Source organism: Xiphophorus hellerii, chromosome 5 (assembly GCF_003331165.1).
Source record: "Xiphophorus hellerii strain 12219 chromosome 5, Xiphophorus_hellerii-4.1, whole genome shotgun sequence".
Lineage (NCBI taxonomy): Eukaryota > Metazoa > Chordata > Actinopteri > Cyprinodontiformes > Poeciliidae > Xiphophorus > Xiphophorus hellerii.
In genome coordinates, this window is record NC_045676.1 from 22,017,875 (window position 1) to 22,030,196 (window position 12,322).

The window sequence follows — 12,322 nt, forward strand, 5'->3', positions numbered from 1 at the left end:
ATCTTCCTCCACACATTAAAAAGACTTCAAACCAAACTGAAAAATACAAGAAATTAAGTCAGCAAAGAACTGATATAGATCAACTCTCCTCCTTGGTGAAGAAACCAGATTTTTGTCTAGTCTCTTATTGTTAAATCTTGATCTTGACTTCTGCAGCAGTGGGGCCTGAAGCACCTAAGATGTTCTTGGTTCTTTAGGTTCCTCCTTTACGTTGTAGGGCCATGTTGGTTTTAACCATTGATTATTTGAAAACTGCTTTTTGAGTTTTTCTACTATTAAAATTTGTTTTATGATACAAGTCATCTAATTGATGGTAACGCCTCAAGGCAGCAAATGTTTTTCACTCCACTGTATTCAAAAAACAAAATGGGGAAAAATCCTGAACAGGATTAACAGCAGCAGTTACAGTTTTTCTGCTTTAAATCCTTTGGAATCCAAACAAACTCCAGCATGAGCCGCGGCTGAACCTGTACGCCTTGAAACAACAACAAACATGTTCAGTGCAACTGAGGAGCTTCATTACTTCTGAAGTCTGAAAGGTGAGACAAGAAAATACTCATGAAACAACAAAAAAGAAACTTTTAACCATAGTTAGATTGGAAAATCAGTAATTTGAGTTGGTGAAGTTATTAACAGCAACAGTGCATCTTAGGTAGCCCATTACACCCACCCATTTAAGGGGCAGGTTGGTGTACAATCAACCTTTTTGAGCTTTATAGCATGTTATAATGTTATTCTCTCATCATAATTATACTTCGAGTGTTGCTTTGATTATTTCAAGCATGTTTGAGAACTCCTTTAATCTCCCCTGGGAACCATTCAGGCATGCCTAAACGCTTGCTCCCACAAAACCTCACCTATTTCCACACAGTCTGCTTCACAGAGCACCTTCCTCTACTCAGTCCCTTCAGACTAGCGGCGGCAGCAATTAGCGAATACCTGGTGAAACTGACAGTCTGCTGAGCTTATCATACAAATTACTTCTCAGTCCAACGCTCATAAGATTTATGTTAAAGGCATACTGGAGGAACATTGTTGTGATGACGTGAAGGCAGAGTGATGGAAACAGCAGGAGCTTCTTAAAGACACAGGTTCAATTTCAAGGAGTCAAAGTGAAATTTCTTTTAAGTCGTGTTTGATATATACAGAATTTGTATAATAACTGAAGGTAACACCGTTACTTGAATGTGCCATAAAATGAAATACATAATTCCACAGATAAATAAATACACATATACACACACAATATATATGCTTGTATATATCTATGTTTATTTGATCTTTTAAGCTTAAAGTGTGAAAGACAGACAAAATCTTTAATAAATAATTCTAAACTTTCTGCTGTTTTTTTAATTACCCTTATTTAACCAACCTTTAAAAATCAACCAATATCCTCAAATGATCCTGAAATAAATATTTGTTCCTTATCAGTCAGTAACAATGATCCAACAGTTCGTCTGCAATATGCTTTAGTGACCAGATAAGACGTGCATCAGATCACGACTGCAGTGCACCACAAAAAATCCCCACACGGCAGCCTGATTAGACACAGATCACAAGACGTTTATAGTGCAATTGAAGTGCAGGATATTGTTTGACAAGAGTTGAAGCTGTATCTGTGTTGCCAAGAAACCCGAACGCTTCATTGCTCCGATTATGAAGAACATCTCGGTATTTAACTACATCTCAACCATATAATGAGACACAAATAAAAAATAAAGTTAATAACAGGAATAAGCCAAACTACAAAATTTTAGGCTTCACTTAAATGTTCATTTATGATGTTTTTATCAAAAACATAATAAATAAATAAATAAATAAAAGTATAAGTCAAATGGGTCAAAATGAAACTGGCGTATTCAAGCTGACATCATCATATCTGAGGGACCAATCTCCTCTGTAGCCACCTTTAAATTACAAGAACCGTTTGGTTAATCATTTGTTACCTACGCTTCCTACAAGGTTTCCAGAAGGAAGTCGTTACATTGATATTCCTCCTAACCATACTCCAATGAGAGCAAAGGTCTGGTGGCGTTTTCAAGTTGGCAGGAAGAGGAAATAGAGGCTGAATCATCTCATCACGTGGCCAAAGATCAATGTCAGGCAACATAGGCGAGTTGTAAAATAATATCCACAACAATCTGATGTATTATTAATAATGTATCTGTTTAAAAATGAAACTTGTCAAACAAAAAACATCAATTAAAAAAGAGCCTAAATACAATACAGCAAGGTTTAAGTAATTAAGAAATATTTAAATTCTGTGTATTCTAATGCAATATAGCAATTGTCAATGTTTTATTTAAAATTAACAGAGAGGTTAAACAGGGATAAAACTGAAAAAAGAGCATGGGAAACAACAGAAGAGTTTACTGAGAGCAGGAATGTCACCCTGACAACTGGCAGAGCTAAATCTGGACAGCGACTCCACGTGAAAGGAAAGTGGTCTCAAAAACCTAAATACCAAGATGTTCACCCTTCTAAAGAGAAATACACTCAACCTGCAGGGGGTAAATCCTATTTATAGTTTAAAAAACCCTACAGGTTCACCATGCTGATCCATGAGATCTGGCCAAAGAAAATAAAACTTCTCTTAACCAAGTTACTGACCTTTTAACCACAAAATGAAACTGCCAGCTCAAAAGATGTAACTTAAATAATTAATTTTTATCTTAAGTTGAATTTTCATCTAAGCTGTCCAAAGTCCAAGCTCAAAAGGTAAGCAGGGTTTACAGTTTCAATGTCAATTTGGGCACTTCAATGGTAAAGTACAAAGGTCTCTGAATTGTGACTAAATGACAGTTTACCAAACAATGACTAACATACAGTATATAAATTTAGTATATAACATTTAATCTCTAGAACACAATTTTTACACTGAGAAAGCAAAACAAGACTTCAAAGAAGCCTGCAATAAATTCAACTTAAAACAACTCTTGGGAACAACAGGAAAAATGTGACATTATCGCCTGGTTTTTATATTTTCTCACATGCATTTACACATTTACAGTTATGGACAAACATTTATTCAAAGAACCAATCATACAACTCATGAAGTGCCTTTTAGAATTGTAAATATTGGTTAAAACACAAATGTAATCATTTATTTTTGCATAAATCAAATTACTTTTGAACAACCAGCTGACCTTGAGCAACAATTTAATAGAACTACAACGGTTTCAATAGTTTTATTGTGTCGACAACTGCAAAGAGTGAGAAACCCAGCAAGGAAATGATTTGGAGCTAACTGCAATAAGTACACAAGGATCACAGCAGCAGCAGCACGAGAGAAGAAAAGTGCGAACACTGCACCAGCTTGTGCTGATAATGCAAAAGACAAAAAAATAAAATAAAAAAGACTTACCGTGCTGCCAAAGTAGTTATCTTTGCATTTGTTGTTCTGTGTAGGAGTGGTGCGGCTTCCTTCAGCGTATTCCCATCAAAACAAAAGCTCTCTACAGCTAGTGTTGCTTTACCGGCCGGCTTCTTCCCTGCACCGACTGTGTCCTGCCAGAAAAAGAGGAAGCAACAGTGAGGCAGGGTGGAGGTGGGGCCGGCATGGGAACGAGACAAGAGGAGGAGGAAGGGAGGCTGGGGTGGGAAAAGGCGCGCTGCTTTATGTCGCCGTGGGGCGGAGACACAATGGACAAAGTGAAGCTACTGAAGACCAGAAGAAGCTGGAAGTCTGCAATGGTCAGAAACTGTGATAAAAGTCACAACTTCCGGCTTCCTCGTGTGCACGTTTTATTTGCATCCATCCAAAAGCTGAGCTCTGCTCCCAGCTGTTGTTATTCAAATCATATATTATCCTGTTGTTCAACCTTTATCACTGAGCCAAAGCCCGAGTCCGTTTCCCAGCACTGCTGGTCACTGATTTACAGAGTCCTATCTGTGATTAATTACACACGTCCTATAGCAGACCAATAGTATTCTGCAGATGAATCACTCTGGCAGCTACTGCTGTTGAGAGAGTTTTATTTGCCCAAATATAGTAATAGACTATATTAAAAAGGGGATAGAAATCTACTATTATCATGTTGGACCTTGACGTAACACTCACTAAAAACACATCTTTGAAGGACAAAGTGGGGAATGTATGTCAAATCTAGTTGAATCTAGTTGAATTTTTTTATTTTTTATTTTTAAAGGTTATTCCAGCCTGACTGAAGTTTTAAGTCAGTTGTGAGCAACATAAAAGTACACAGTATTTACTTCCCATTTTTTATTTAGACACTGTCTTGGAAAATTAAACTTTTGCTTATTTACTGGAAAGAATGAACTGATAATGAAGGTTTCTGAGCAACTGTTATACTTGTGGAGCTGATAACAGAGTTTTCAGTAAAGATGTTTTTTCTTCTTTATCCAAGCTGAACTCCTTTCAACCAGGTTTGATTTAGGGACAGAGATTCCAATTAACCAGAGATGAGAGAACCTGAGAGAAATTTGAAAAATTTGAGATTTGACCTTTTGCACGGGAGCTGCAATGGAAATTTCGTTGAATTCTGTTCAATGACAATAAATGCTATCTATCTATCTATCTAAACTCCCTACAGGAGAGAGATGGGTGGAAGGCATCGTGTACGTGACTGATAAGTTATAAAAGGAGAATTGTATGTGTTAAGTTACACTTCTTCTTCGTCCTTCTTCTCTCTTGGTTTTCTTTTCTCAGATGCTGATATTTACTCTGATTTTCTAAATAAAATATTTAAAGACAAATGCGTATTTCTCTGATTGATTCAGTGTATCGCTCTCTCTCAAAACGAAAAAGATTTTTCCTAAACAACACAAAAGAGCATTTGGACTGCCAGTCATGGTGCTGCAGGAGAAAGCTAGGCTGTTCAGTAAACAAACAAATATGCTGTTAAAAAATGAGACACATAAAATACACTTTTACTGATTCAACTGCAGGTGCAGCTCAATAGACTGATCAAAATATGATTTTTTTCACTAATTCCATTCAAACAGTGATTTGTTTCAAGCCTTATTATTGCTTACAGATGTTAAAAACCCAAAATGTAGCAAGTCAGAAATATTGTTAAAAACTATGGGAAACACCTGGTGGATAAGCCAAAAGATGTCTGTGCATTTCACAAAGTACCAAGCATATTCATAGAAAGTTGAGTGGAAAGAAAGGGTTCAGTAGAAAAACAAAAACACATAATCGACAGCGGATCAGGCCTGTCACAATAACTAATTTTGCTGGACAATAAATTGTTCACAGAAGTTATGATGGTAAACGATAATATAGTTTTTTTAGACCATTTTCAAGTTATATACTGTAAAGGCATAATAATAATAATGCAAGAGCACATTCTAAAAGATAAACTTTACATTCTGATTAACTTTTATCACTGGAGATGGAAAAATATCCAAAATAAATAGACAAAAACAAGAAATAAAGCAAATTATGAAGTCTCCATTAACAAAACTGTCCTTCAAAAAAGGGCAAGTTGAGACCAAAACACCAAACTGAAGACTTTTGTCATCCAGTTTTTGGTGGAAAGAGAGAAAAACGATAATAGAATAGAATAGAATAGAAATCATTCTAATGGAAATTATTGGGTTTGTTTAAATTTATCATGCGATTAATTGATTTATTCCTTATTGTGACAGGCCTAGAGGGGATGACTGTAATCTGGAAGAATCACTACAGACAGATGCATGAAGGAGATGAGCTACAAGCACCTGAACCAGAGAAACAGCTGAATGCGACCTTTTCTAGGCTAATATGAAAAAAGACTGGATTCTCATTCATTATACTTCATTTGAAAATCAACAGTGTTTTATCAAGTCCAAAGTCACTGCAACCAGAACAATTTTAGACCACATCATTCTTCCCGCTACAGACAAGCTTTAAGGTGATGCTGATTATATTTTTATCTGGACTTAGCACCCCGCCAACACTGCCAAAGGTATAATTTCTACTCAAATGGCGGTGGTTTCTCCTGATCTGAATCCCACTGAGAAACAATGAAGTATTCTAAAAAGGAAGTCAAGAGACAGTAGAGCCAATGCTGCACAATGAAGGTTGCTATTAAAGCAATCTGGGCTTCCTCAGCAGAGACACATGCTGATTTATTTTGTGCCACGCTGCATCTGTGCAGTAATTCATGCCAAAAGAGCCCAAACTAAGTACTGAGCGCAGCTAGAGTACTGTAAGTGAACTTAAACTTAATTTTCAGCAGGCTGACATTTTTTAATTAAATACAGTTTTATTTGTCTGGTGCAATTTTCAATCTTTTTAAGAACTTGAATTTTGTCTCTATTTGCTGTGAGTCAATCATGAAGATTGACAGAAATAAATGCTTGCATTTCATTACCGTGTTTGGGTTGACTTGTTGGCGACTGATTTCTTGGGATTCAACACTAGATCTTATTTTAATTAGGAAAAGCACAAAGAAAAGAACCAATGCCAATGAAAAATTACTGATAGTCAAGCTTTAAGTTGTTTTGACAGTTTTACCAGTTAACTTCCTACATTGTTTGCAAGCAATCAATAGTAACCAAATACAAGCTCAGCATCAGAGTAGTCTAAAATGAAAGCAGTTTTTTCAAGCTGAGAGTGCAATTAAATGACATCATCATGTAGGAAGTGCCATCAGCCTCCTCTTTGACCTGTTTTTAAAAACGTGATGTGTTTGATTAATCATTAGCTGCACATAATTACTCCAAACTTTCCACAAGGAATATTTTGTCATATTGGGTAAAGTCACTCTATATAAAATTAGCTATGAAGTTACAGTACATGTTTTTCAACTCTGCCACACTTCTTCTTCTGGTCTGTGTTTTTCTAAACTGATAACTATTGACATGAAGAGGTGCTGGAGGATTGTAACAAAACAAAGAACTAAAAGAGACTGAAAGTGAGTAGCTGTTCTTTCTGAACACTGCCCTGCTTAACCTTGAGCGTTACTTCATAAACCACGCCTGGACACGGGTATTTCATTCCATTCTGCCTCTGGATAATACCTCCATTTGACAGCTCATTCAACACTGTTGAATACACAGGGAATTAAAAAGCGGATAACACACAAAGGTGCTATTCATATTCCACCAGGTTGTGTACAGAGAAGCATTTGAAACCCTTCGTGAGTCACAGCGGTTAGACCAGGCAGCAAACCTCGCATGTGTTCACAATGTCTAGTTAAAGTAAAAATGGCTTCTGTAAAGCCCAACTAAATCATTTCTTTAGCACAATCTTGAAGTAGAAAAGAAAACAATTACAAAGTTAACATGAGTATAAATGGAAAAAATAAAGCATCCAAGATCTTTTGCAAACAGAAACATTGTAAGTACCAAATCTAAATGTTTCTGGTTCTCATATGGCACAAACTCTTGTTCTAGAACAGGTTCAGTTCGTGTCCCTACGAATGTTGTTTTGTTTTCCGAACCAAGCAAAGGTGTTGTGAATGCTACACAACACAGAAAAAGAGTGTAGTGGCAAGATGGCGGACATCTGCACGCTTCTGCAGCCCTTGTTCATCACCGTGATTGTTGTTTCCTCGGTCCACAAGGTGACATCACGGTCTGTTCTAAGAACCATGGTATTCCACGGTATTCGACTGGAACCAGATTTAACGTTCGGGAACTTCGTTCTTCAATTGGAAACACACAATACTGGCTCAAAAATCACATTTAGGAACCGAAATGGGCTCCTGACTGAGTTGGTGGAAAAAGCCCTGAGTAAATACGTAAATAAAAATGATGTGGAAAAAAAAAATCATTAATTGTTCCCAAGTCAACTGTCTCATCAGATGCATGCGATCTCTTCATATACCATTTCATTACTGTGAGTTATGAACACTAAAGGCTCAAGTCCAAGATCTTGGGTTAAAGTCCCTGTTGTTTTGCTTGGTTATTCACATTCAAATTTTAATGCAAATGCCATCCAACCTCAGTGTACAACTCTGAACTGACTTACATGTGAAGAATATGATGTATATTTACAGATGGGATGCTACACGTATCAGTGTGTGTCGTGATTTATAAGGTGAGAAATAAAATTCAAAGCAGAGCAAAGAGCACTGGAGAGCAAACAAAGAGTAGAGCGTTAATAGACGCAGGTAAAAAAACAACAACATATTTTTATGTTTATTTTAATGACCAAAGATGACTTGTACTATTTTGTGGATATATTTAACATTTTTTAAAGCCTACAATTTGAATTGTTTATTTCTATGCTTTCCAGTACCTTGCTGAAACTCTGCATATGTACAAAATAGACAAAATGGCATCACACATGGGCTGGAGAAAGGCTTATAAATTGATGAAAGGACAAACTGACCAACAATCAACATATGACATTTAAAAATATATATCTTAGACATGCAAACATTAAATTGCAAATGCAATAAATTGATCGGCCCTGCCAACGCTGCATTGAAATTTGATGTCTGGGTATAATAATAAATGTATTGTTTATGTAAATATTCTCAATATGAGTCCAACCTTTAATGGTTTTAGCAGCTGCCACCGTCTTGCTAAGAAAGCTAATCGATAAAGGTTTAAATAAATTAAAAGATTAGGAAACCAAGAAAAGCTGAGCCTCAAAGGTTGGCAAGCCAGATCATTCCCAGTATACCTAAAACATAAAGTTATTAATTTTGTGTTTAATCTAATATTCAACGACAGAATGACTCAAGTTAAGCCACATTTCTGCACACACGGTTAGAAAGATGTTAGAAAGATGACAGCATCCACTCATCCTCCCACAGAGTAATGTTCTCATCCCACCACCTTCTCCTTCCTGAGGCGCTGTGGACGCTCTCCTCTCGCTAAGTTTGGACGGTTCAACTACAAACAAACCTCAACGCGACAGAACAAAAACCAGAGCGGCCGGTGAGGGCCGAGGTGCGCAAAACAAAAGAGGAAAAACTGCAAACTCACATGTTAACTCGGTTCTCTGCAGTTCAAGGTCGTGTTCTCTGAAGTTTCCACCGTGAACTTGTTGGAGCTCAACTGTCACAAACGGCTGGTCCGCTAGGAAGCGGGGTGTCATGGGTAATGTAGTCCTTTGGCCCCCAAACATCGCAAATTAACGCTACGAGGCTTCGAAGACGGCAAAAGACACACAATGAAAGGTTTTTCTGTTGGTAATTTTTTCTAAAATGTCGAATCTAACACTGTTGTTTTTAAGTTTACAAACAAATCTGTTTGTGGTGGACTTCGGATGAAAATAAAATTTAAAACAATCACCTCAGACTGAATCTCTTCAAATAGCGTTTCCCTGGATGAGCCTTTAAAAGCATCTGGAGTGGATGTTAATTTTAGCTGCCTCTCTGACTTAACCAGCACCAAGCTAATAAGGGTTCCCACGTGAGACTGTAGCAAATGCTGCAAGACTATTTTAACCCATTTGAAAGCCAACACTCAGGATATGAACACAAAACACTGGCTGCAGGATAGCCTCCTCTACTGTAGGCTCTGTCTCCCTCTAGTGGCAAACCATCGACGGAAACAAAATAATGTTTTACAGAAAAAAATAAATTGAGCTGTGATCCTGTTGTATATCATTGAATGCAGTTGGCTGTTTTATTAGTTTCGTATTCACACTAACAAGATTAGAAAATGAATAGTTTCATAGTGAGTAGTAAATAATAAAAAAGCATCAGAAACATCTCTCAGCACAGTTATATTAATCCGCCTGGTAAAAATGGTATAAGTAAAAAAAAGTTAAATTTATAAATTTCAGCACATTTATTCAGAGGTGGAAAAGTACTACATTAATGAATAATTGTTTGGTTTTTTTTTTTACAAAATCACCAATGCCACAAGAAAACATGCCATTCATGTAAGCTAGTTGTATTTTGATCTTAATAAGGTCACAAAGATGAAGGAAATTTGTCTTCAACACCACTCCTTCTGGGCGATAAATAAAAAGTTTAAAGCAGTTCAACTTTGCCTAACAAGGCTGTACAAGAGTCACACACAAAAACAAAAAAATATGTATCGAAAGCTAAAAGCACTGTGGCAATATTTATCATGCAAAATTCAGCAACTCAACATTTTATTTTTCATTTTAAAGCTTTACAAATATCTTTACCAGATGTCTTGAAGAGTTTTGACGAGAGCTTCAGTACATAACAAGCACTCTGAACTCATCCTTAGCTACTTTTCACATTTTGTGCTTAAATATAACTGTTGAGTAACAAAGAAGAGTCTTTGTTACTGTTACTTTGTTACTGTGCTGCACATACAGCTTAACGTTGCTATTCTTGTTTCTTATTCTCAGAGTCCTCCTCTAGTCAAACAGGTGTCTGGCTGCAGCTCTACTGTTCATTGTTCCTTGAAATATTCTAGTGTAGACATCCACCGTCAAGCTGTATGTGTGTGTCTTCTCTTTGTCAGGGATAATTAATAATTTACCGCAGTCTCCCTCCAGTGAGCGACCGGTCTGCTGCAGGCCACTTCCTCTCCCAGGGACAATGGGCCCATTTCCTGTGGGGCACGAAACCAAGTACCAGAGAGACCAGCAGAAACAGACGAGTATTGTAAAGCAAAGGCATCGTATCACCGTATCTAGTTGGAGAGTAAAAAGGCAGACTGAGATTCGTAATCATTTTACCAGGCAGGAATGGAGGCAAGACAAACAGCTAGACAACAGAAGTCACACTCAGCAACATTCATGTGTCTATATATAGCGAGCATTAAGGTGGTTTACAACAGACACACTGATTGTGCCTTGCCAAAATAGCTTTTTCACATTTTTGTCATTTTTGTGTCCCTCCAGCAACCTTTGCCACCCAAAGAGCCGTTTTACCCTCAGTCTCTTTTAAAAATCTAATTTGTCTGTAGCCTACATGACCCTTCAAAAGAATTGACCTTTAAAGATTTGCACAAAAATACATAGAAAGTCTTCCTTAGGTTCTTAAGAGCTTGAAAGAGTCGCATGCGGCTCTAGAGCTGCAAGTAGAAACCTCTATAATGTGAATGCAACAAAACTAAATTTGTGATTGTGAAATGGAAGCAATGATCCTTCCATTAATTGTCCATACCTGCTTATTCCTTATCCAGCTGTCATTGGTTGAGAGACGGGCACAACTTGGACGGGTCATGAGTTCAATGCAGGACAGAGTATCTGACTTTTTTTAAAAGAAAAATCTGAAGCGTAAACAAACTGTCATGAAGTGGTGCGGGTGAGGTGGTGAGGCAGAGGCAGCGGACCCAGGAATGATGAATGTGATGATGAATTTAATTGTAAATAAGTCCAGTAACAAGCAGCAGGCACAAGGAAACACTGACGAAACATAGACGCTAACATTGACGTTGACATAGACGAGGACCCGACGAGGAACAAGGGACACAGGTGGAGTTAAATACACAGGAGGGTAATCACAGAGACGAGACACACCTGGGAACAATCAAGGGGAGGACAGGACAACGAAGAGACTTAAGGACACAAAAAACTCTAAATGAACACAGAAAACACAGATCCTGACAGTACCCCCCCCTCAAGGGCGGCTACCAGACGCCCCCAAAAAAAAAAAAAACACAACAAGGGTGGGCGGAGGGGCGCCGGATGGGGGGCCAGAGTCCAGAAAAAACAAAAACACAACAAGGGCGGGCGGAGGGGCGCCGGACGGGGGGCCAGAGTCCAGAAAAACAAAAAACAACCCACCATCGTGGGCGGAAACACAAGAAGGGCCAAGAGTCCAAAAACAAACAAAAAACTACCCACAGGGTGGGCGGAGGCAAAGGAGGCAGGAACCACGGAGGTGGTCCGGCGGTCGTCCGCGGCGGCGGGAACCACGGAGGCGGTCCGGCGGCCGTCCGCGGCGCTGGAGGCGGGAACCACGGAGGCGGTCCGGCGGCCGACCGCGGCGCTGGAGGCGGGAACCACGGAGGCGGTCCGGCGGCCGACCGCGGCGCTGGAGGCGGGAACCACGGAGGCGGTCCGGCGGCCGACCGCGGCGCTGGAGGCGGGAACCACGGAGGCGGGAACCACGGAGGCGGTCCGGCGGCCGTCCGCGGCGCTGGAGGCGGGAACCACGGAGGCGGTCCGGCGGCCGTCCGCGGCGCTGGAGGCGGGAACCACGGAGGCGGTCCGGCGGCCGTCCACGGCGCTGGAGGCGGCGATGAGTCCCGGGGACCGCCCACAGACGGCGACGACGAGCCCCCCGAGGCAGGGTCTCTGGTGGAGCACAGGGGGTCTCGGTCGGAACGCTGGGGGTCTCGGGTGGAACGCAGGGAGTCTCGGTCTCGGGTGGAACGCTGGGAGTCTCGGTCTCGGGTGGAACGCAGGGAGTCTCGGTCTCGGGTGGAACGCAGGGAGTCTCGGTCTCGGGTGGAACGCAGGGAGTCTCGGTCTCGGGTGGAACGCAGG

At 39.7% G+C, this 12,322-nt stretch overlaps 1 long non-coding RNA gene across 1 annotated transcript; it reads right to left on the minus strand.

Annotated features, from left to right (window-relative positions):
• Positions 1–502: 502 nt before the first annotated feature.
• Positions 503–991, minus strand: LOC116720599 (uncharacterized). The gene is made up of 3 exons (XR_004339424.1): positions 899–991; positions 641–647; positions 503–514 (listed from the first exon to the last, which is right to left on the minus strand). It is a non-coding gene; the product is annotated as an uncharacterized LOC116720599 (long non-coding RNA).
• Between the last annotated feature and the right edge of the window lie 11,331 nt (positions 992–12,322).